Below are 26,057 nucleotides of genomic sequence, written 5' to 3' on the forward strand. Positions count from 1 at the left end.
ACATTTATAAAACATTTGTAACTAAAAATTCAGCAATACCTTAAATCCAAATAAGATTATTTTCATACCCACCTATCACTATTGTTACAGATTTCTGATTCCAAAAATTAATAGTATTCTGGACCCAAAGGTTTACTACAGATAGCATCATAAAGTGTTCTGTTGTCTACTGCACCGAACTGACTTATTTGATTCATCTAATGAAATTAAAATGCCTGACTCTTGACAATCTATATTAAGTGTTGTAAGTACAATTATTACATCTTTTTCTCCCTAACTGCCTTTCACAGCAGGTTATGAGCTCTCCCCTTTTGAAGCAATAAAGCTAATGTGTGCATTACAACAGTAAATATTCATGTAAACTGAAGGGAAATTTTTCCTATACTACATCACTCTGCAGTCCTTTAAACATAAAATTATTTTTAAAAAATAGGAAATCTGTCATCTGAATATTTTTTTCTAAAATTCACTACCTATCAGATTTTCTTAGTAAACAAGTTTTAAAAATAAACCTCATTTTTTTCTCTTTCAGTTACAGATGAACCTTGTAATTTTTCGAACATACCCAAGAGGGAGCTTGCTGCAGCCATACTCTTAGTTTATATAATCTCCCCATAGGAAAAATAAATCAGCAGCTGCTTCAGTGCTTCATCCTGTGAGAGAACTGAAATTCACTGTCTGATTGGCTCAAAGCCGTAGTTGTCTGAAACCAATCAGATATCAGCATCACAAAACTTGCCCAGCAACAAGGGAAGCAGATGAGGGCAAGTACTCTACCAAGAATCCAAACAGTGTGAAAATAAAGGTGAAGGATTATACTGAAACATATTTGATGAAATGGAAACATACAATATACTCCCAGATTTATAGTTTCAGTAAGTCTACTGTACGGTTTCTCTGATGAATAAACAAGGGTTTGTACTACTGCTTTCCAAGAACAGTGAACAAAACAATAGGAAGTACCTGGGTTGTTAAGTCAAAACAACGCAGACACACACAAACACTACCCTAATTCAAAGTTATGGATACCTGATGAAGTGTACTTAAAAATGAAACTTAGCACAAACTTGCAAAATAGGAAGCAAAGCCATTTAAGTGGACTTGACATTTCTATCTTTGACACAAGCACTCCAAGTACACTCATGCTGTTAACTGGCATTAGTATAACATTATTCTGAATAATGGGATGCTGGAAATAATTTTTATTCAAATTTGAGTTTTCATTAAATGGCTTAAATAAATATTGGTCAATAGGACTAATAATAGCTTACTCTTAAATAATCACTTTATGCTCACGATTCCTAAAGAAACACAACTCTGCTACTTGATTCTTTAAGAATCCATTCTCCATTGAGAAGTGTGATTTTATTTCACACACCCAAATTTTACTTGAGAATTCTGTAACAGTCCTGAAAATAAAATCAGGAAGAATATGCAGTGTGTTGCACAATAAATATTTAAATCTGCCTTACTGTTCACTACCCATTGAGACTGGTAAACCTGATAATGAAATGCTCCATCCACTTTGATACTTATCTGCACAAATTTAGTATAAAGACTTGCTAAATTTTTATCTTAAATACTGGATACATCTCTGTTAATAATTATTTTTCTAAAACTTCAGTAAAATATAATCACTACTCTCACTACTTCTGTTTAAAATCCCAAAAAGATTTTCATCATGTTCCCATATTCTCTTGCTTTCTATAGGTTTTCTCTCCCAGTCACTTACAAAGCACAATATTTACTTTAGGATCCACAATCCCCTGTAGTTCACAATTCTTTAGTTCTACTAATGTTATCGTTCTTCTCTCAATTGCATAAAAACACCTTCAACAGCTATCCTAAAATCTTTAAAAAAATATTAATTGGTGAAATCTGTTATCTAACACTCATTAGGTATTAAGTGATCATAATATTTGACACCTTAACAAAGAATCCCTTCTACCTGTCATCAACCTACAGATACCAGCTGGAGTATCAAAATGAAATATCTCCCAACTAAATTTTAAAAAAATAATCAACAAAGGAAACAGGGAGTTTGCTTTATCAACAATTCCTTGGACAAACAGGATCAAATCATTCTCTTGCAATTTTGGTTACATCAAAACCAAAATGGTCACTATAGTCTAACTTGTTACATTCACGGCTATTTTTGAGAAATTCTAGGGTAGTCTACATGAAAAAATGCAAGATGCCCCAAAATCCCTTTTCCAAGTGTATTTTGGGGATCATTCTGTTATATAGGCAAATTAAAACTAATTGACCTGATCCAACAACTGCAATTTTAAAATACATTTATCAAATTACACCCCCTTAGAAAATTAGCCAGTTACCTTATTCATCAGAGCCCTATCCACTAGCTTGGCCCACTTACCAAACTCTACCACCTATGCAGGTAATAGTGAAGTTACAGAAGTCCATGTATTAATTTCTTCAGGAATTTAAACCAGCTGTCCAAATGTATTTTTCACAATTGGCTTGGGTGAATTAAAACACCCAGAATGATTTATAAAAAGTTGAAAGATGTAATCCTTCAAATGCTAGGAAACAGCTCTAACTTTTCTTAGTGACCCAACCTAAGGAGAAAGAGTGAAAGCTTACTTTCTGTTTATTAGCCAGCTTTCACTAAATAATATTGGGGCAGCAACCCACATCCTCAAAATCTTACTGGCTAATAATATTCTTCTTCTTTCTAGGTCATTGGCTGAGGAGCAGCACCCTCACCCCAAATTTAGGTCTTGTGGCAAAGGGAAAAGACCACAATGACAGAATGATACAACATACCAGGGTTTTAAAGCTATCTCTTAGACACAGTATACACCACTTTCACTCACAGTCTATTGGTTAAAGCCACATTAGACATTAAGGGGGTGGAGAAGTAAAAAGCAACCATCAGAAAACACTTCATGTCGCATGGCAAAAGGCATAAATACGTAATCTCCTTACACGAAGAAAGAAAAATGGTGAAATATCATATAATCTAACATGCTTTAAAAATACATAATTATAAAAAGCTTGGCCTACCAAGGATTTCTAAACTAACAAAACTGGGTCTACTCAATGTCTGTTCTAACATTAGCTAACAGTCAAGATAGGATAAATCACCCTAACTCTCTAGATTTCATCTCAAGTGTAAAACTGAGATCAGATGCTTGCTAAATTCCATTCTAGCTCAAAGTTTATATTATTTTACAAATGTCTAGCTATACTGATGCTCTTTTATAATTCAGTTTTCATTATAAAATACAGTGAACATGCAAAATATAATGACCATGTGTGTACCATCACCCAAATAAGAAACAAAACAACTAGAAATAAAAAACAAAGCCCTCAGTATAACACTACCAGCCAGCATGCTCCTCCTTCCCCATCCCCAACTCCTTAACACAAAATTAAGCATAATCTTGAATTTGATGTTTATTATTTTTAGGCATGCCTTATACATTTTCTACATTATAAATTCCCCTGTTTGTTAACTAAACAACCTAAAGGGAGAAAAAGACACTGACACTTATCAAGGGGCAATTACATGTCAGACACTATACCAAGTCATATTCTTTTCTCATTTATTTAAGTGACAACTTACATCAATTCATGTTTACATATGATCTGAATGAATACATCAATAACCATGCTGCTATCATGCATTTCTTTACACAGTAATTTTAGCTTGGTAAGGTCAACCAGACACCCAATTCATTACAAAGTTATTTTCATTAGCATTGATTGCCCTTCTTATACATTTCATCCTTTAAATTTCGCTACCAAGGGGTGCTCTATTTTCTCAGAATGTTAAGCAATAAATAAACAACAGATGATCCTTGAATAACATAGGTGTGAACTGTACAGGTCCATTCATATGCAAATTTTTAGAGTATAGTACTGTAAATTTATTTTCTTTTCCTTATGATTTAATTCCTTTTCTCTAGCTTTACTATAAAAATACAGTATATGATATACATAACATATAAAATACGTGGTCATTGACTGTTTATGTTATCAGAAAAGCTTCCAGTCAATAAACAGACTATTAATATTTAAGTTTTGGGGAAGTCAAAAGTTATATACAGATTTTTTACTGCATTAGGGATCAGCGCCCTATCAACCACATTGTTCAAGAGTAAACTGTATATGGTATTTGCCACAATTTTCTTCTCTATCTCTTTGAAAATGGAGAAATCATTCAATATAATTCCTAAAGACTATCCACAGAGTAATGCAATCTGAGAGCAGACTCTTAATTTTACCCAACGTGCACACTAGTTCATATATTAGCCACAACAATACTACCAGCAGGATCCTAAATATTCAATTATCTTTTAAAAGTAACTTATCCATAAGTCATCTTAGCAAATAATAGAATTCACTCAACAAACTATAAGGGAATTTCCTCAGCCTTATAAAGGGAATTTAGGAAAAGCCCACAACTAACATCATACTTAATAGTGAAAGATGGAAAGCTTTTGCCCTAAGGTCAGGAACAAAACAAAATGCTTGCTCTTACCACTTCTACTCAGCACTGACTAGAGGTTCTAGCCCTGGTAATTAGGAAAGAAAATGAAATAAAGTCATCTAACTTGAAAAGAACAAAGTAAAGCTATCTCTATGTTCAGTGACAAAATCTCGTATATGGAAAATTGTTAAGAATCCATTAAAAAATCATGAGAACTGGTAAATGAGTTTAGGAGGTTGCAAGATACAAGATCAATATATAAAATCTATTGCATTTCTATACAGATACAATGAACAATTCAAAAGTGAAATTTAAAAAACAATTATATTTACAATAGCATCAAAAATAACAAACTTAACAAAAAGTATAAAACTTCATTCTCTGAAAAACTATAAAATATTGAGGAAATTAAAGAAGACCTAAATAAACACGAAGACAATTCATACTCCTGAATCAAAAGGCTTAATATTAAGATGCCAACACTCAAAATTTATCTACTGATTCAAGGTAATCCCTATTAAAATTCCAGCTTTCTTCTTTGCAGAAACTGACAAACTGATCCTAAAATTCATATGGAAATGCAAGGAAGGGACCCAAAATAGCCCAAATGAAAAACTCATTCTTCCTATTTTCAAAACTTACTACAAAGCTACAGTAATCTTGTCAGTGTGGTATTCCCAGCAAAAAGGACAGACACATAAATCAATGGAATAGATCTCTCAGTCAAGAAATAAATCCTCATATTTATTTGCAGTCAACTAATATTTGACAAGGGTGCCAAGACCATTCAATGAAGAAAGAATAGTATTTTCAACAAATACTGTTGGGATTACTAGATAGCCACATGCAAAAGAATGAATTCAGACACTTCCTCTCATACCATATATAAAAATTCACTTCAGATGGTTCAAAAACCTAAATTTAAGAACTAAAAGTTTTAAATCTTAAAAGAAAACACAGATATAAATCTTAGAATAGGCAATAGTTTCTTATATATGACCCAAAGAGAACAAGCAATGAAAAGAAAAAAAATATTAACTGGACTTCCATCAAAACTTAAAACTTTTATGCTGCAAATGACACATCAAAAAAGTGAAACAACTCACACAATGGGAGGAAGTATCTGCAAATAAGGTACCTCATAAGAGACTTGTAACTACTAGAACATACAAAAACTCTTACAACTCACTAATAAAAAAAAAATTTAACAATGAGCAAAGTACTTGATATTTCTCTAAGATACACCAATAAAAAATAAACATGAAAAGATGTTTATTATCATTAGTCATCAGAGAAATGCAAATCAAAACCATAATGAAATAACACCATATACACAGAAAGATGGCTATGATCAAAGAGAGAATATAACAAGTGTTAGCAAGGATGCAGAGAAATTGGAAACCTCATACAATGCTAGTGGAACTGTAAAATGAAGCAGCTGCTTTGGGAAACAGTCTAGCAGTTCCTTGACATTTTAAACATAGAGTTGGCATAAGATCTAACAATTCCACTCCTAGCTATATACCCAAAAGAAATAAAAACATATGTCCATGCAAAAACCTGTACACAAATGTTCACAGGAACACTATTCATAATAGCCAAAGTGACCATTCATAATAGCCAAAATAACCCAAATGTCCAACAACTAATAGGTAAATAAAATGTGGTATATCCATACAATGAAATATTATTTGGCTATAAAAAGAAATAAAGTACTGATAAATGTTACAATATGAATGAACCTTGAAAATATGATGAGTAAAAGAAGCCTGTCACAAAAGGCTACATATTGAATGATTCCATTTATGAAATGTCCAGAATAGGCAAATCTGTAAAGACAGAAAGCACATTAGTGATTGCCTAGGGTTGGGGAGTGGGGGAGGAAATGAAAACTGGCTGCTAAAGGGTACAGAATTTCTTTATAGGACAATAAAAATGTTCTAAAATTAATTGTGGTAATAGATGCAAACTTTGAAAATATTTTTTTAAGATTTTATTTATTTAGGGACTCCTGGGTGGCTCAGTTGTTAAGCCTCTGCCTTCAGCTCAGGTCATGATATTTGGGTCCTAGGACCAAGCCCGGTGTCAGGCTCCCTGCTCCCCGCTCATGATGTCTCTCGCCATCTCCCTCTCTCTCTCAAATAAGTAATATTTTTAAATAAAGCTTTATTTTAAAAAAGATTTTTTTCATTTGAAAGAAAAAGAAAGAGAGCAGTTGCGCAAGTGAGGAGAGGGACAATGGGAGAGGGAGAGAATCTCAGACTCTATGCCAAGCGCGGAGCGCTCCATCCCATGACCCTGAGATCATGACTTAAACCAAAATCAAGAGCCCAGCACCCAACTGACTGAGCCACCCAGGCCCCCAACTATGTAAATATTTTTTAAAACCACTGGGCTGTACACTTTAAACAGGTGAATTGTATGGTGTATGAATTACATCTCAAATCTGTTCTTTAAAAAAAGAAATCGCAGAACTACAGTTTTTGTTGTGGTTGTTGTTGTTTTTACCTAACTCCTTTACTAGGTCACACTTCCTATACAGACAAAACAACAACGATATCAAGAGAACTGAATGTTGGGTTATACTTCAAGGAGTTTACATTTCTGGGCCAAGAAGTATTATCTATAATCATACCAGTGATGAAAGGCAATATACATAAAATAACCGCAGCCTTATTCTCCTGCACTAAGCTTAAATAAATGAGTTATTCTTTTTCCCTGTCCTAAATGGAACAATTCTTTAGTATGCTTAGCTCAGAGGATGATAATGGGCATGAGATACTCGTATATGGTAAAAAATAATAATAAATAAAAATTTATCAGCAAAAAAAAATTAAGTAGTACTGAGCATGGTGCGGATAAACACTCCATGTATGTAAATTAATTAAATCTTCTACACACGGAAAGTTAACAAAAGAACTAGAAAGTCTTAAGTAAAACAGAAGCATTTGCTTCTATTACAAACTGGAACTATAACCAAAAAACCTTATATGTAATGAATGTTGACAGATTTGTTTTAAAATGAGGTACACTTAGTGAACTTTCTGGAGTTACATAAAGCCTTGTCACATTTTATCAACACTGTCTTTATTCAAAATGATAGTCTTGCCACCATTACTGCATTTTCCAATACTTGAAATGCACCTTTTTAGAAATAATTATTAAAATGGACTTTAATTTCTATATTTATATATTGTTTAACAAAACGCTTTGGCATATCTCATGTGTCTGGTATAAGATTAAAACATTTTAAGTGTCCACAATTTTGTTGTCAGAAAACATTTTAAAATATGCTGGTATCATTATGATATGCTTCAGAGATAATTTAACAAAAGAATGAGAAATAAAGTAAGTATTCTGATACAATATTAATAAGTATATAGTGTCTGGCACATAGTACACACTTAGTAAATACTGGCTAAAAGAATGAGGAACTATATACATATAACTAATATCTAAAATAATTCTTAAATTAAAAACTAAATTACAGGGCGTCTGGGTGGCTCAGTTGGTTAAGCGTCTGCCTTCAGCTCAGGTCATGATCTCAGGGGTCCTGGGATCGAACCCCATATAGGGCTTCCTGCTCAGCGAGGAGTCTGCTTCTCCCTCTCCCTCTCCCTGCTTGTTCTTTCTCTCTCTGTGCTCTATATCTCAAATCAATAAATAGAATTAAGGGGAAAAAAACTAAATTACCCTTTTAGGAGGCAAAAATAGTAACCTACAATATTTTTGACAGAATTGTACACTAACATGCTAGCAGGTTCACATACAGCAGGTGTACACACAGAGGACAACCTTTCTTTGGGGACTCAGAATGCTTATTTACTAACAAAAAGTAACAATGTATACACACCTACACACAATGCTGCCTCAGAAAAAATGCAAAACACAGCATCATTAAAATTAATCAAATCTGACATGAGAGGCATTTTTCAAGCCTTAGAATATTTGTTTAGTTTGATTTCATATATCAAAAAATAAAGTATCATTTTGAAAGGAATTTACTTTTGCTTATTACTACATCATGACAATCTTCTTTACAATACTGAACATACCCAAAGGGAGCCCCCTGCAGCCATCTTATCAGTTCTCTCATAGCAACAGAAACTGAAATACAGTTTGCATAGTCACTGTGGTTGGCTAAAGAAAGCAGGTTCATGTAACCAGTCAGAAAGCTAGAAATTAGACAACCATAAAAGGAGAAATTTTAAATCTGCCTGGCAACAGCCTAAAAATAGAATACACTAGTATAAATCCCAGAATAGATGTGACGATAAAAGCAAAACTATCAGCAAAAACTTTATTTTCTTGGGGGAAAGATGTGTCTTGCATTTCATCATCTAAAATAGTAATTTGGCATCTTTTCTTACTAGATGGCAATTAAAGAAAAAATAAACACTAAACTATGGGCCACGTCAAATTACATGTCATTGTTCATATTATTTTATTTATATATAGGTGTGTGTGTGTGTGTGTGTGTGTGTGTGTGTGTGTATGTACGTACATGTTTAAGCACTTTTCTTCTTCAGGAGAATGATGAGGCATTTTAATCACAGCTCTAAAACATTCAAGGCTCTATAAAATCTATCAAAGTCTGAACAGCATTGCATTTTTTCCCATCACTTTTTCCCTGAAATGATTTGGGACTCTGAGTTACGGGTAAAAAACCATTTACTGTGTATTAAAAATACAAAGATTAAATAATTTATCAAAGCAGATCTCTAAATAGAGTGGGGATTGCACCTTATTCTTTTTTAAAACAAACTTGTTCTAACATACAGTAGTGCCTTTCATACAGTAGTCATTCAATAATTGTTTTTCTTTAATTTCTGTTAGTGAGAAAAACAAATTATCTTATTGTTCTTGTCAAGTAAAAGTTATATTAACATGTAATATTATAATCTATATAATACTGCTATCTTTGATTTTTCAATTTTGCCTAAAGTGGGATAATGCTGAAGTTGACAATGCCTAACATTTCTTATTGTTATTCCTGATAACAAAACCTATTTCATCATTCTAAACTTTCCAACCTAACAGTGTTTAATATACATGTTTCTTTGTACATTACAAATTTACTCTGTAGTACATTTTAACTCCTAAAAATCACAAACAATGTGCAGTCTAATGCAGTAACTACAAAGACTGTTGGCTAGTAAGAAATAACCAAGTCATAAAGGGGGAGGAAGGAGGGAGAAAAAGAAAAAAAAAAAACAGCTTCTTAATTTCAAGAAATTAAAATTATTCCTGCTGAAATAAAAGGCTGGTTAGACCGCCACATTAAAACAAATGCTATTTATCAAAGTACATGTTTTATGCATTTCTTACATCAAACTTTCCATCAATGTATTTTAATGAAATGGCAAGTTACTTTTAAAATGTTTTCTTTGGTCACTATTTGTGATACAAAATAAAAAGTGAATTCATGTATTTGATACCAGAAAATTTAGTTTATACTATACTAAATATTTAATTTTGAAAATTATTTGTAAAGGACTTATTTTAATCATAAGTAAAGCCTAGAAACGATCCTTTGAAAACATATCAGAACATAGAACAGTTTTAAGAACAAAAAGAACTCCAGGGAAGGATGGAGAAACATGAGCAATATAAAATCAAATGAGCAAATTGAGTAATACATCCTTTTAATCTAAACATTTAAAGATAGCTAGATTTTAAAATAAAGTTTAACCAAGCTTTTGAAAGCATAAATACTATTCTTTTAAACACTGGTCTGAGTAGAAAAGTAACTGAGCTTATTGACTTATTTATTTTTCTTAATGTTGTACTCATATGTGACTTGGATATCCAAAATCTAACTACAACTGTATTCACATCTTCAAGATAATTTAAATCTTTTATGTAGATAAATCTTGCTTACTTATCTTAATAAACTATAATCCTCATCACAAAGGAAAGCAATGAGTTGCAATTAGTGTGGGAGAACATAACAAATGGGTCAAATGTAGTATCAAGGCACTGAAAAGTGGGAAAATTTATTTTATAATTCTAGATACATAAATCAAATATTTTAAATATAAATCTCAGCACTTCATATTTTCTTAAATATTACTTAAAGCAGCTAAAATACTTTTTTTTAAAATGCACTATTATATTCGCCAGTTTTATTTCAAGAGAACAGAAAAAGCATGATGTCTGCAGGATATTATTCAAAATAGCCATACATATTATCACATACCAATCTGAATTTTGGGGGATACTGAATAATCAATGACACCTCAGTTTTAATTAATTAGTACAGCAACTAAAATGCCCTGGAGAAGTTTCGACAGTTCCAGAAACTTTACCTTTCACTTCTCCATTCTCTTCTCCTTCTCTTGGCCCTCTCCCTCAAGAAGTTTAAAATGTCAGCTGACAGCCAGATGATGTGGGGCCCTAGCCTATGTGTACAAAAGTGTAGTTTTAATAACAAACATAACTAAAGGAAAAACCCTAATCTTCTTTCATATCCTGAGGCAAAATTCAAATTCCTCTTTGTACCTATTATTTTTCTTTTCTATAGCAAAGCAATATTGTTGATATGTTATCCCTCCTTGCAGATCTCATTAGAATTATATTTACCACACCTTTTTTGGCTGATCAGAAAAAGATCAAATCTCTATCTTTACACATCTATATTTCTTCAGTTAGAATTTAAGAAAAACTTTATGCTTTTGATGGCAAGACCTCTCCTGGGCATACAACTCAGAATGGACCAGCACACTCCCATGGAGCAAACAAAGAAAAATTACATTCCCAATCTAAAATTTTTCTCACTAATGATGCATAAAAATACAATCTACTTGTTTCTAGCAAATATTCCTAAGAAGCTTACTTTCACAGGTTGGACTGTCAGAAGTTATTATCAACAGTTCATGATGTAATTTAAGAAAATATGGAGTTCCTTCACCCCAAACCATGAATTATCACTGTGTTTATCTTTTAGAACCTAAAAAAAATCTGCAGAGATCTAACCAAAAAACACTATACTTTGGAAATTCTCTCAACCTCTCTCCTCCTAACCATCATAGCAAATGAACCAATGTTCTCTCTGGTTTACTGATGACCACAAATACACTGAGGTCTCATGTTCTCACCTAAACTTGTTCATATTGGTTGTGCTTGTTACTGAATTTAGCTGTACATTTTTATTATAAGTTATAGAATACAACTGAATTTTGTATAAACTAATGAAATATGAGTGCAAAAAAAAAGCTGGTAGATATGCATCAGTAAGAGAGACTAACGCAGAAAAAACACATATGTGCAGGGACTGCTGGCTTAGATAAATCATTTAATAACACCTTTAGGTCTAAAGTTTTCCATCTGGAATAAACAGAAATTAAATTAGAAAACCTGAAAGGATCCTTCAAGTTTTGATTCTTAAATAAAATTTTAATAAATTCCACCCCAAAATGTCTTGTTCTGAGAAATTATAAAGGTAGATTGGATTTTTTCATGTATTCAAGATTTATCAAATGCCTACCATGGTCACTATTACAGGACAATTTTTAAGACACTCTAAAGAAACAATGTGATTAAAAGTACAAAAACACCCTGTAAGATTAAAGTGTTACCTCAAGTAGATTTTAATATAAATGTGGAAGAGAAATGCCGGCAGTAATACAATGCACGGATATCTTTCTATACAAATGACCATGAAAATTAGAAGTTCTCTTATTTTCCATTAACTATCATCTCTCCAAAACAGATTATTTTTAATAATCAAAATCATGCTTTCAAATGTGTCATTATAAACAAAACCTCTACAGAACCCTTTTTAAGTCTTCCTGATAGGGTTAGTACTAATTTTTATAAACCAGATTTCTAAAAACTGACTCTACATAAAGAATTACTGAAATTCAGCTGAGGGGGGTAAGAGTATGCCTGTCTTTACAATTTCAATTTCACTTCTGCTCATAACCCTATTTATAATTCAGTTACATCCACAAGACTTCACAAGTAGTTGCTAAGCAACAGAACATGCTGAGTTCAGAGCCATTGAAATCTGGCTCTCTGCCACATGAAAATATTTAACAGAGCCTAGAGCCTCCAGAATTTACAAAATGAAGAAGAAAAGGAAAGAAAAGAAAAAGAAAAATCCCAAAGAGATAGAATAATAAATAGAGTAAGTTGCCAAACTCTTTTAAAAGATTCACATATTCAGATCAAGGACTTCATTTTGGTATTTCCAAATATTTATTATATCTCTCTCTAAAATATTTTATGTCATCTTTTTAATGTTGAAATTAAGACTCTTAAGTTATTCTTGTGGGAAAGAGAGGAAATATGATTAGTCGTATCACTGTTAAAAGCATAACAACTGACTTAAACAATATATTGTGCAAAGAATAGCCCTTGAAGAGACTACAACAACAGTCTGTGGGACATGACTGAGACTTTCTGTGTTGGGTTTTTAAGGCCAGGAGACAAGAAACTATACATTTTCTTCAAATTCCTTTATCCTCATATGCCTGGTCAACTACTGAAAGAAGAGATAACTTTTTTTTTACCCAAAGCTGCATTGTTTTAAATTAAGGACGTCTAATAATTAAAAAATTAAGCATATCTAGAAATTTATTCACAACTCAAAATGGTTACAAAAATTAACTCATTTTTCAACAGATATTGAAAAGGCATTGAATATGTTTCAACACTCATTCATTGATAAAAATAAAAATTAAGAACATAAAGATTGCTCCTTATGCCGGTAAAGGCTACTTCAAACGAAGGGAAAACTTTATATTTAGTAGTAAAACACCACAGCTAGGGGCGCCTGGGTGTCTCAGTCGTTACGCATCTGCCTTCGGCTCAGGTCACGATCCCCGGGTCCTGGGATCAAGCCCCACATCGGGCTCCTTGCTCCACGGGGAGCCTGCTTCTCCCTCTCCCACTCCCCCTACTTGTGTTCCTGCTCTCACTATCTCTCTCTCTGTCAAATAAATAAATAAAATCTTTAAAAAAAAGCTATTTCCATTCAAGGCAAAAATAAAAAGTGTGATAGTATACTCAATATTGTTCTAGAAAGCCTACTAAAGCAGTAAGAGCTCAGAGTAAGAAGATACAATGAAGAAAACATTTATTTCAGAATAGCAAGAAAAAGATATCTAGAAACATTAACATATATGAAAAAATTGTTATAAAAATATGTGAAATATTAGAGCTATGTTGGACATAAGGCTTGATGTAGAAAAATATCAATTCTTCCTGGATGAAACTTATTAGAAGTAATTCCAAACTAAATGTCACCTAGTTATTTTTATATCATAACAAACTTTTAAAATTAATCTGTAAAAAAAATGGCAAAACAGTAAGAAAATTGAAAGTCAAAAGTAAGAAAAAAAATGATGCTTGCCCTCTCAGATGTGAGAGAATGACAAAGCAGTAATTATCTTAAGTATTAAGAGATGAGTGCAATAAATTATCTAGAAGACAGAAAAAGCAATACAGTATCTGACAGAAACAGCATCGCAAATTAACAGGGATTAAATGGACTTTGAAATAAATGGCTGAAAATGGATCAAAATAGCAGTTGAACATACCAGTACAATAGCAAACAGATTAGATATGAAATAAAAATTTTCAAAGGCGCAGAAAGCACTACAAGTAACCACAAATTTTGAGAAATACTTGAGGGACACCTGGATGGCTCAGTCGGTTAAGCATCTGCCTTCGGCTCGGGTCATGATCCCAGGGTCCTAGGATCAAGTCCCACATCAGGCTCCTTGCTCAGTGAGGAGTCGGCTTCTCCCTCTTCCTCTGCCTGCCACTCTGCCTACTTGTGCTCTCTATCTCTGTCAAATAAATAAATAAATAAATAAATAATAAATAAATAAAATAAAAAAAATACTTGAAAACTAAAAAACATAGTGATACGGAATTAGTATCCAGAATAAAAAAGAACACCTATTAATGAATAGAAAGGATAAACAATTCAAAATAAAAATTAAAAATCATAAATAGGGCATCATAAAACAACAAATATAATTTGTTCAACTTCACTAATAATCACAGAAAAACTAAAGAAAAAGAAGATACATTTTTACATATCTGACTGGCAACTATTTATAGTTAGCAATAATATATAGCAGTGAGTAGTCTCATACACAGATGGAAAAGACATCATTGTCATAACCATTTTTAAAGACAAATAGGCAAAAACTGTGCACCATTTTGACACACCAAAGACATTCTGAGATATCTTAAGATATACTAACATATTGGGGCACCTGGGTGGCTCAGTCAGTTAAGCATCCAACTCTGATTTTAGCTCAGGTCATGATCTCAGGGTTGTGATATCAAGCTCCTCATTAGGCTCTGCACTGGGTGTGGAGCATGCTTAAAATTCTCTCTCTCCCTCTCCCTCTGCCACTACCCCATTCTCTAAAAAATAAAAATAAAAAGTTTTTTTTTAAAAAAGATACACTAACATTTTTTTAAAAGGAACATATCAGGATTCCTACTGCTGCACCAAAATAGCAAAAATACAAATTGTTTTTGTTTGGTTTGTGGACAAAGACTTAGACAAGTGGGAAAAATAAATCCTTTTTTGTAATCCAGAACTCACTGTTCAAGTATGAGTTTTGATACAGATAAGAAGGAATATAATACCTAAAAAAAGATTAAAGTGATGAGAACATTCATAAACATGAAGGTTGGCTCCAGGACTACAGAATTACTAAAAACACAGGATATAAGGGAAATCTCAGCTATATTGAATTAGTGTTCTAATTTTAATGTTGACTTGAAACAAAGGACATCTGTCTTCTTTCTTTAGGCTTTTCAATTGAGAACACAATGTCTGGACTTAAAAGTATTGGCATATCCCAACAATCTGTACAACTCTAGGGTGTGATAATTTAGGGGTGAATAGGATTTGAACTTATTCATGTTCGAGGGTGTCTGAAATCGAGAACCACGCAGATCCTAAACATGGCTTAAAGAAACTGGATCCAAAAAATTACAAGTGGGGAATTTTTGAAGTATGTCCATATTCAAGGGGAAATCAAAGAAGCCCAACCAAAAACAAAACAAAACAAAACAAAACTGTGGACTGACTGACAGTGACAACTGTGGATTGAACAAAAGTCCTTCTTAAAAAGGCTATTTTGAAGATTATGATTCTGACTTCGGAGGAACTAGGGTGATTGACAGTGGTAGGAGTCACATGTGAAATTCCTTAAATAACAATTTGTTGACCTTAAATTAAAAAACTACAAAGAAATATAACACCCATCACTAAGAAAATAGCTTTTAAAAAATACTGTGGGGCGCCTGGGTGGCTCAGTTGGTTGAGCGACTGCCTTCGGCTCAGGTCATGGTCCTGGAGTCCCGGGATCGAGTCCCGCATCGGGCTCCCTGCTCGGCAGGGAGTCTGCTTCTCCCTCTGACCCTCTTCCCTCTCGTGCTCTCTATCTCTCATTCTCTCTCTCTCAAATAAATAAATAAAATCTTTAAAAAATACTGTGAAGAATCCTCACTAAAGAACACTAAAAAGTTAAGAATGTAGTAGGTTTCTTTCATGGGCATGAATATAAAGTGTAACAACAAAGGAGCTGCAGAATTCTTAACACTTTAACACAAAAGCTGAAGCCAGACATACCTTTTTGAATACTGGTACTATCATTTCCTAGCTAAGTTACCTGTTCAGTAATATATTCTTCGCCTCAGTATCCTCACCTATGAAACTAAAATTCTAACAATGCCTCTCCTCATAAAAATGTTAAAGGGGTTAAATGGGATAATAAAATAGAAAGTACTTAGATGCCTAAGTAGTCAATAAATTCTTTCCAGATTTTATATCATTGTATTAAAACACACACACACAAATAATATATTTCTAAACATTAATATAGGCACACAAGTGGTATTTTAAAGTCTGGAAGGATAAATGCCGAACTAGACAAAGGAATATAAATACCAAGTCTCGCTTAGATGTGCCAGTTTGAATTTTCACAGTGAAGACACAGTCATGTAATTTGTATCTGAAATTCATTCCACTTTCCCCAATCTCTTCCATGCTAATAATAAGCCAGAGCAGCAATGACATTTGTAAATGTAATTAGTTGACCCACCCAGACACTAAACTCCAGAAGAGACAGAGAAGGGAAGTTACAATCCAAAAGCTAAATTGCCAGCATTTCCCATGAGCAGCAAGTACAAGTATCACTTCCCACCCCCTCACAATCATTTCAGTCAGCATCAACCCAGAGTAAAACAGGAAATCTCGAATACAAAAATGAGTATAATCACAAATAGATGCCAAGCCCCTCAAACAAAAGAACTACTTAGTAAAATGAACAGAAAACATTTTAAAATAGTGTATTAAATATTCTGAAAAAGTATTGTACCCACAAGAACAAGCAGATATGCAAAGAAATAAATCTGAAACCTTAGAAATTCAAAACAAGAGCTGCATGGACACAGCTGAAGTAAGACATAGGTAATCAAGACCAGATGTCCTCTCAAAATATTACACAAAGGAAAAACAGAAAAGCTAATTGATGGGGAACATACACAGAAGCAACAACTTTCACTGAAGATGAGTTTTAGAAAAAAGAACTAAGAAGAAAAGAAAAGAAAAGAAACAATTCACAGAGTTAAAATTAAATATATATATATATATATATATATATGTTTTCCATAGAACATGCCCACTAATTATACCAAAACAGACTAAATTAAAACAAGAAAAACAAAAAAAAACCCTAACACCTAAACATACTGTGTTAAGACTTCAGAAAACCAGTGTGAGGAAATATTAATAACTTAGAGTAAAAAATCACTTAACTACAAAGGAATAAGAATTAAACTGACATCAGACTTGTCATCAGCAATACTGAATGCTAAAACAAACAACAATATCCTCAAAGTTCAGGAGAAAAGTTATTTTTAGCCTAGAATTCTATTGCCAGAAAAACTAGCAATCAACAGGATGAAAAAATAAAGATATTATTTCTGAGCAAAGACTGAGGAAATGGACCCTTGCTAAAACAATTACATAAAAATACAGTACAGATTCAATACATCAAAAGACCCTAAGAAATGGGGGAGGAATTCAAATTAGGGAACTCAGATAATGCTCCGAAAGGAAACCTCAATGCTCCAAAAAACAAGTAGAACTCATGGGCTGGCTGTTGAGGATCCATCATCTTTAAAATAAATAGTCTGGAATTAAAATCTCAGATAATTATATGATGGGAGATAGCCAACTTAGGGGCTGTGAAATGCGGGGCAAAAATAAAGAAAACTGTCAGTCTAAAAATAACTTATCAGGTTTCAAACTGGGTAAAGTGACAAAAATATCAGATATGCATTATAAACAAGAGACACACCTTGTAACAAAATAGCATAGAAAGGTTAAAAAATTTAAAGGATAGAAAATGATACACTAGGGACACCTGGGTGGCTCAGTCGGTTAAGCAACTGCCTTCAGCTCGGGTCCTGATCTCAGGGTCCTGGGATCAAGTCCCGCATCGGGCTCCCTGCTCAGCGGAGAGTCTGCTTCTCCCTCTCCCTCCACTGTTCCCCTTGCTTGTGCTCCCTCTCATCAAATGAATAAAATCTTAAAAAAAAATGATACACTAAGCAAATGTTAACCAAAAAAGGGTAAGTAATGTATATTAAAAAAAATTCAAATTGAAGATCAAGTTACTGGACAAAAAAACATATTTCCTATAGATAAAATTATAACACTTCAAATCACATAAAACAAAACAGATTTAAAAATTTCAGGAAGAAACTAATAAATCCACAAGAGATAAACATACCTCGTTATAAAATCTACAGATGAAGAAAGTGAAAGTAATATAAACAATGCATGTATTTCTTAATAGAAAAATAGAACTGTATATGCAACAAACCGAGAATATGCATTTTTCATGAACACATCCAACATACATTAATACTGACCACATATGTGGTGACAAGGAAATAAATTCAAAGACAAAAAAACAAAAACAAAAAAAATCACACAAAACCACATCCTCTGGCCATAGATAACAAAGTTAGATGAGCAACAATAAAATAAGAGGAAAAGGATTGCCTTATAAATTAAAAAAATATGTATTTTGAATTAAGGAGGAAATCAATGGTGAAATAATAACTGAGGAAAAGTGATAGCCTTAAGCTGCACATATTAATAAAAAAAACCCCACAAACTCAAAAATGCTAGTAAAGGAGGAAAAGTATAAACCCAAAGCAAGGAATTATAATAAAAGAAAAAATTATGAGGGAAAACTCAATAAAACAGCAAGCAACAATAAAACCAATAGCCAGTTCTTTGGGGAAAAAAAAACTATTAAAAAGTGGGAAATACATCAAGGAAAACTGAAAAAAAAAAAGCATAATAAACAATATTAGAAATAATAAAGACGTAACTACAAATATAAAGCAATACACTTGGTTCAAATATTCAAGTATATTTAAGGTTACCAATGGTATGTGTGAAAAATACTGAGGGATTTGAACTTATTGCAAACTCAGTAAAATTCAACAGTGCTGGGTGCCTGCCAGAAATGTCAACACAAAGTGAAGCTGCAGAACAGAAGCACAGAGTCTAAGGAAAGGGAGACGTTTTTTAGTATTACATTTAGTTCTGAGTGGCCCAGATAAAGAGGGACTCTTAAAGAAACAGTAGGACAAACAGGATGACCACGCTAAAGAATGACCTAGAACAACATGTTATATGAGGAATAGTTGGGAAAATGGAGGATATTTAGCTTAGAAAACACGGGAATTTTAATGGCTTTCTTTAGGTAGTGCAGATCTCTTAGGTGTGTAAAACAGATACAGATAGAAAAACAGGCAGGCAGACAGACGAGTACAGAAACAAAAACAATGAAAGGCCAATTTCTCCTAAAAATCAACAAATACTGATTTGCTCAGCTATCCAACAAAAGAAGGAATTAATTGCCTTATGAAATTAGAGACTCTCTGTCATTAGAAATGTTGAAGCAGAAACTAGATAATTATCTGTCAGGAATAATAAACAGAAGGCTCCTGTAGAAAGTGTGATGTTACAACTACTTGACCACCTAGGTCTATTCCACTTTCAAGATTTTGTTATTTGACATTGCTTGCTAATAAATTTTGTTGCCTAAGAGGAACACAAAATCTGAAAACTCAAAATTTATCCCTCAGATTTTTGGATCATTCATACTCAAACAGTCTCAAAAACTATACATCTTTATCCTCAAGATATTTATCTTTGTCTTACATGATGCCCTTTAGGTTTATTTGTGTCTATACAAAAACTCCTCTGTGCAACTTTCTCTCCTCTTGCTTTGCTATGACCCCCATTTGAATATTGAATGCTATTTTGGTCTAACTCCTTTCCTCGTTACCTATTAATAAAACCCCCTCAGTATGTCTCAACTATCTTCCCGATCTAACATTCTCCCTAACAATTATTGGTCTAGATAAGTGTGAAAACTTCCCAATTGTTTTAGATATGTGTGTTCTCCACACTAAGAGAAGCATGCCCTTCTCCCAATCCAACCTTTAGTAAATTAATAAAAATTGGTATCTTTCTAGTACCAACATTTCTCTAATCCTAGTGAAGTTGCTTACTCAAATGAAACATCCACAAACATATAAATTTTTATACTTCAACAAAACATATATTAGAACAATAATTTTCAAAAGCCTAAGCAACATTTTCAAAAGGCAAGAGCAAACAGTTTGTACCCTGAAACATGAGTGTGACTTCTATCATGCTCAATCTAGCTGGCCTCTAGCTTTTAAGTACCCAACCATGTAGTAAAAAATGACCAATGGCCTTTCAGAGTCTAGAGAACTGAAAGTCCCATCTAAAACTAACACTTCAAAGTTGCAGAAAGATCCTGCTGTTCAACTTCCAGAAAAGGAAGCGAGGACCAAAGAACTGCCTAATACCTTTCTTCCTCCTCTATTTCTCAAAGCTAGCCTCACTATCACCCTTTGCTTTGTCACCTACCCACACTCATCCCCCCAAATTATATCAATCAGTAATATATTTTATCACTGGCCATACTGATAATTAGCAGATGCACATATCTGCACTTCTTTATAAACATAAATCTTTATACCTTTATAGTATGGTTATATATTCTTTATATTATATACTTCTTTTATTTCAATGAGATAATGGTTTTCTGTATGCAATTTTTCAAGCATACCAAAAAAAAATAATATAACAAATGTCTCTGTCACCTTCATCTAACTTAATAAAATACTAAAATTTCTAATATTCATTTTAGTTTTAGACTTAAGTTCACTTTGTTAAGATGGTGATAAGTTGAAATATGTGGAAATGGAAAGCATAAGGGTGGAACTGGAAAACTTGACCATGTTATATGTATTATTAACATATGTCAGTGAACCATTTGTGAAAACAGAAGCAGTCAGATTTTGATGATGAATTCAAAGTGGTACATTTACTCTAAAACTTTATAGTTTAGTAAGGTTATTTCTCTGTATGTACCAGTTGGTGTCACTACAACTGAAAACACAGTAACAGGACCATAATGAAAAGAGGTCTAAAACTGATTTCTATGTAATATGAACATATTGCATGCATGAGTAATGTTCATATATGAAGCCCACTGTTAGTTCATTTCAATATAAACCTGAGGAAAATTATTTAAAAAAATCATTTTTAAAAGAAAAAATCCAAATATGGTATTCACAATCTCCTGAAAATTTACATTAAACAATCTATCAATCCTGGTATGACTAAAATTAAAAACAAACAAAAAACCTCCCAAAGGTGAGAGACAGATATAAGGCCTGAGGGGCCGGGGGGGGGGTGCGTGGTGGGGGTGGTCACAAAAAAAAGGACCTAAATCTCTTACCTGTGGGTAGCTTGATATTGTGGAAAGGACTTCCTCTTCTGTAAACCACTGCAACTTAGTTCATTTGTATAAATAGTTAAAGCTAATGCAGACTTCTAGAACAGCCTTCTTGAGCCTAAATTCCTTGCTTGGTTCATATTCATAAAAAAACAGGAATACAGTAGATTGGCTACATATTAAATTTCCTTGCAAACAGTGATTCACATCTGTTGTGTAGTTTGTGCAGCAAACAACCCAATAACCACAAAAGCCAAAAAACGTCAGCCAGTATGCCAATGAAGCTCACAGAACACACAAAGTACATCTTCCAAAGGACTGTTGCAAGTGAAGATGCCTAGAATCAGAATGCTTTTGTACTGCTTTCTATTCTGCCAACTATTAGGACTGCAGCAACTGTATGCAGTTAAGTACCTCCCACATATTACCCAATAGTATCAATAGGCATAAATCTATAAAAACAGAACTAAAAGCTTCAAAGGCTTATAGCTTCTCATTATTCCACATATTGTCAGTTGTGGAGGTCTCAGTACTCTTATTCTAAAGCATCAACTCTGTCCTTTCAGTCCTAAAGGCTGAATTCTTACACATTCCAAACAGAAAATCCATGACACATATTATTTGCTGCCCTAGCACAGCCAGACTGCAGTTACAGCTAGCTGGCACCAGTAAGAACAATTTACATAAAGCAGTCCTCATTTCATGACCAAACTAAAGGAAAATACTGCTGAGTAAACCCTCCCCCATTCGTTCCCCAACAGGCACTGACTGGTTTTAGAATATATCTAGTTATCTATTTACCAATGATTCAAATCCAAGTAATAAGACAAAATCAATTTATAATTCTTATGTAACTGACATTTTACCCCCACCACACCAAAAATATGTTTAACACCCAGAGGTATTCAAAAGCCTTAGTTTTCTGTGACATAGACCAATATATCACATAAATCCAGTAACTGCTATTTTTAACAATCATTAAAAAATATAAATTATAATTTACATTAGCTAAAAGCTGTCCTCATTCGACTGTACAGCCACCTTTCAAACTTTGTTAATCACTTAAATAGTAAATGATCATTAAATAGATTTGCTCTTAGAACCACACTGCTTTATGTGTCACCAAATAATAAGACTTAATGCATATTCAAGTAACATTAGTACAATGATTAAGTAATTAAACATATTTACCACTAGTTAATATTATTAAACTTTTTGATAAGCTCACACATTAAGTTACAAATATCTACACAAGAACGTATTTTGTCATTGGCACATTCTCATTTAACCTAAATCATTCCTGTGCTGTTTTAATTGGCCAGATCTAAGAGTTGAGTCACTGTCTATGAAGTCCTTTGTTTAAATTTTTTTCAATTACTTTATCACCTAATACATAATTATATCTCTTCACTTCTATTTTTCCATTTATTTTAGTGAGTCTAACTATACTAAATTTCATTTTCAAATAGTCTAGAAACTAGTTTAGTGCCACATATTTTATGACAATAAAATGAAAAGTACTTAATATGCTAACGAGGGGTTACCCAAAATATGTTCCTTATTTTTAAAGTAGGCTCTCCATCCAGCATGGAGCCCAACATGAGGCTCTAATTCACAACCCCAAGATCAAGACCTGAGCCAAGATCAAGAGTTGGACCCCCAACCGACTGAGCCACCCAGGTGCCCCTGCTCCTTATTTTTTAATCTTATTTTCTGTTGTTGTTTTTTTTAAATTTTTTACATATTTTATGAGAGAGAGAGAGCACACAAGCAGGGGCAGCTGCAGAGAGAGAGGGAAAAGCAGGCTCCCCGCTGAGCAGGGAGCCCAATGCGGGGCTTGATCCCAAACCACCAGGATCAGGACCTGAGCTGAAGGAAGATGCTTAACCAACTAAGCCACCTAGGTCCCCTGTATTTTCAGCTGTTTTAAAACATCGTTCTTAAACTACCCCTATTACACAATAAAGACAATGGGGCTCTAAATTAGAGGAAAAATAAAGTTATCACACATCAACAGTAATTAGCAGACTTCTAATGTGTGCATAATCCTAAGTGTTACCTCGGTTTTCTTTGATAAGCAATAATGGATTTCCTCAAACAACTATATATTATTTTCAGAATCTGTACTCCACCAGCAGCAGCAGCAGGAAAAGAAACAAATATATATAATATGGTGTCATTCCACATAGTATACACTGTTTAAGTAATATTTGGCTATTTATCATAACATCTCAGAGTTGGAAATCATCCAAGTATTGTATTCCTTCCAGTTTTAATTTTGCTAGCTGTGTCCGCCCTCTCTCTTCCTACTTTATGTATCCAGCTCTTTGAATAAAAGTACTTGAAAAATCAAAGGACCTAAAATCATTTAATCCAGCATAAAATAATGTATATAACAACTATCTGTTAAGCTGAATAAGTAAAACAATCACCTGACAGTGAATTAATCATAAGAAGCTTAAATTCTCTACAACCTGTTTACTGAAGTGCCAACAATGTTATTAATCTAGCTCAATGCTTTGCAAATAATGGTAAAGAGCCAATGTTTTATCTCTAGTCCATCAAAGATCAATATTTTTATAAATTCAACGAAAAAGAATTACTTGGAAAGTGAAATAAAGAGAAAGCATATAAAATGTATGCGTCAATTATTTTTATTATTTGACCCAACCAACATAAAGTTACTTTATTGGATTGATGTAAAAATTTCTAGACCCTCTTAATTTCAGTTCTTATCTCATGGAAGACCAGGAATAAACAGACAAACTAATCTGAACTGACCTTGAAACTGATCCACAGACCACATTTTGGTAGTGTTCACCTAGCCATGATTCTCAATCCCTTGCGCAATTTAACCTTCTCATATTTAGTATCTATCCTCCTATTTCCCCTGCCTCAGTGTAAACTCCTCAGGGGCAGGGATCTCATATGCCAGACACTAAAACAGTGCCTGACAAATAACAGGTACATAATATGTGTTTGCTAAAATTGTTGAATCAATTGGTCAATTCACAATCCATTTTTGTTTTCACTCTATCATGCTGCCTTAGCACCAGTAAGAATTCTTACTTTGTCCCCTTCAAGCTCGTTAAAGTCTTCACTTTGAGAGTAAAGCACCTTGCTTTCTGGCATTTTTACTATAAATCAGCCAGACCCCTAACAACCCCTCACCCTAAAGATCCTTTTCTAAAGTATCCAAGCAGCCCAGATTTCTCCCCAATACCATAATGATTGGGGGGGAAAAAAAAACAGAAAAAAATTTGTGCCAGAGGGAAACTTGTGAGGAAAAAGCAACCAATATTTACTAATACTTAATTTGTGTCCCACACTGCACTAAATGCTTTATATATACTATGCTCATTTAAATCCCAAATATCAACTCTGTATGGTACACTTTATCCCCATTTTAAAGAAAACTAAAGTCTGAAAATAAGCAACTAGCTTCTTCCCATAAAAAATAATGCCTAAGACTTACTGAGCACTTACTTACGATAGGCATTATACTTTCAGCATTATATATACATTTCTCATATAAATGTCTAACTAGTCAGTGAGAGAAAATGAGTTCACCTTGACTGATTCCAAAGTTTGTGTTCTTCCAAATCCAACCACCTCTCTCTTTTAATGGTTGCAGAATGGCATTAAGAGCTTAAGTAATTTATTCAAACCTATACAACTACTTAATAGCAGTACCAGACAAAAATAATCATTTCCTGACTTCTATACTAATAGTTTCCACAATGCATGCCATGATACTTCCATGTCAGCAAAGAAAAGCAACAGGTCATACAACTCTCCTGGGTAGTAGCACCTGGTTTACTACAAGAAAGGCAGAAGTCCTTAGGCAGGTGGAAAAGCAACTCCTCAGATACGGTGTTAAACTCCTTTTACATTAAACCCAAAGGATTCACTGAGTCAATAAGCACTGTTTTCATTGTTTCCATATTCACACATTAATGACTAAGAACAGACTGCTACAAATTACTAATAGAGAATTCTGTGAAAGTTCTAACTTGAGTGATTAAAAAAAAAAAATCCCTTATTTGAACAGACTTTAAGCTTTCTCCCAAATCACTATCTCTTTTGGGAGTGTGAAGAGTTTGGAAAACAGGAGAGTCAGTGTTTCCTGTGAAAGTTAAATGCTTTTTCAATTTCCACTGAAGTTTCCTCTAACTTAAAGCCATTTTCCAAAAAAGAGTAACATTTCCCTGGAGTTAGCAATGTCATGGTATTACACAAATGCTAAGAAGCTGGCTTTCACTCTGGAAAATGTGGAAAATCACATCACATCATGATCATAAACTACCATGTTTCCTGCATCATCAAAGTAGTCTCAACATAGTTAAGACAGTGAATGTTATGTAAACAAAAGCAAACTTTTAACAAAAATAAGTTTATAATGGCCTCTAAAATTAGTCTAGTGCCGTTAAGAAAACTTTCTACTAGAAACTTTCACATTTTTAGTGCTAAGACTTCTCAACTCAACCAATTTAGACACAAATCTTTTATAAAATGTATTTCATTTACCTGTTTGGTAAACTGTGTATCTTGAATATATTTTAACTTTTTCTTATGCAGTATCATCATTAAGAACATCAATATGATAAACAGTGGTATCTTTAACACTGTCATAACATTTAAAGAAAAGAAAACCTATTATCACATTAAAAGACCTCAAGGTATTCGTGTTTCTAATTAGTATTTCTTTAATCTCTTCACTTTCATTCTGTTGTCACTTTTTGCTGATGTCACTGGATCTCCTTCAATCAGCA

The 26,057-nt window shown here is 33.3% G+C and overlaps 1 protein-coding gene and 1 non-coding gene across 5 annotated transcripts in view; one reads left to right on the forward strand and one right to left on the reverse strand.

Annotated features, from left to right (window-relative positions):
- LOC113921374 (activating transcription factor 7 interacting protein) overlaps positions 1–26,057 on the reverse strand; it is a 166,147-nt gene that overhangs the window by 76,868 nt on the left and 63,222 nt on the right. The window lies entirely within an intron of this gene.
- Positions 14,942–15,063, forward strand: LOC113923271. Its single transcript, XR_003520269.1, has one exon. It is a non-coding gene; the product is annotated as a small nucleolar RNA SNORA40 (small nucleolar RNA).

This window comes from Zalophus californianus, chromosome 9 (genome assembly GCF_009762305.2).
Source record: "Zalophus californianus isolate mZalCal1 chromosome 9, mZalCal1.pri.v2, whole genome shotgun sequence".
NCBI lineage: Eukaryota > Metazoa > Chordata > Mammalia > Carnivora > Otariidae > Zalophus > Zalophus californianus.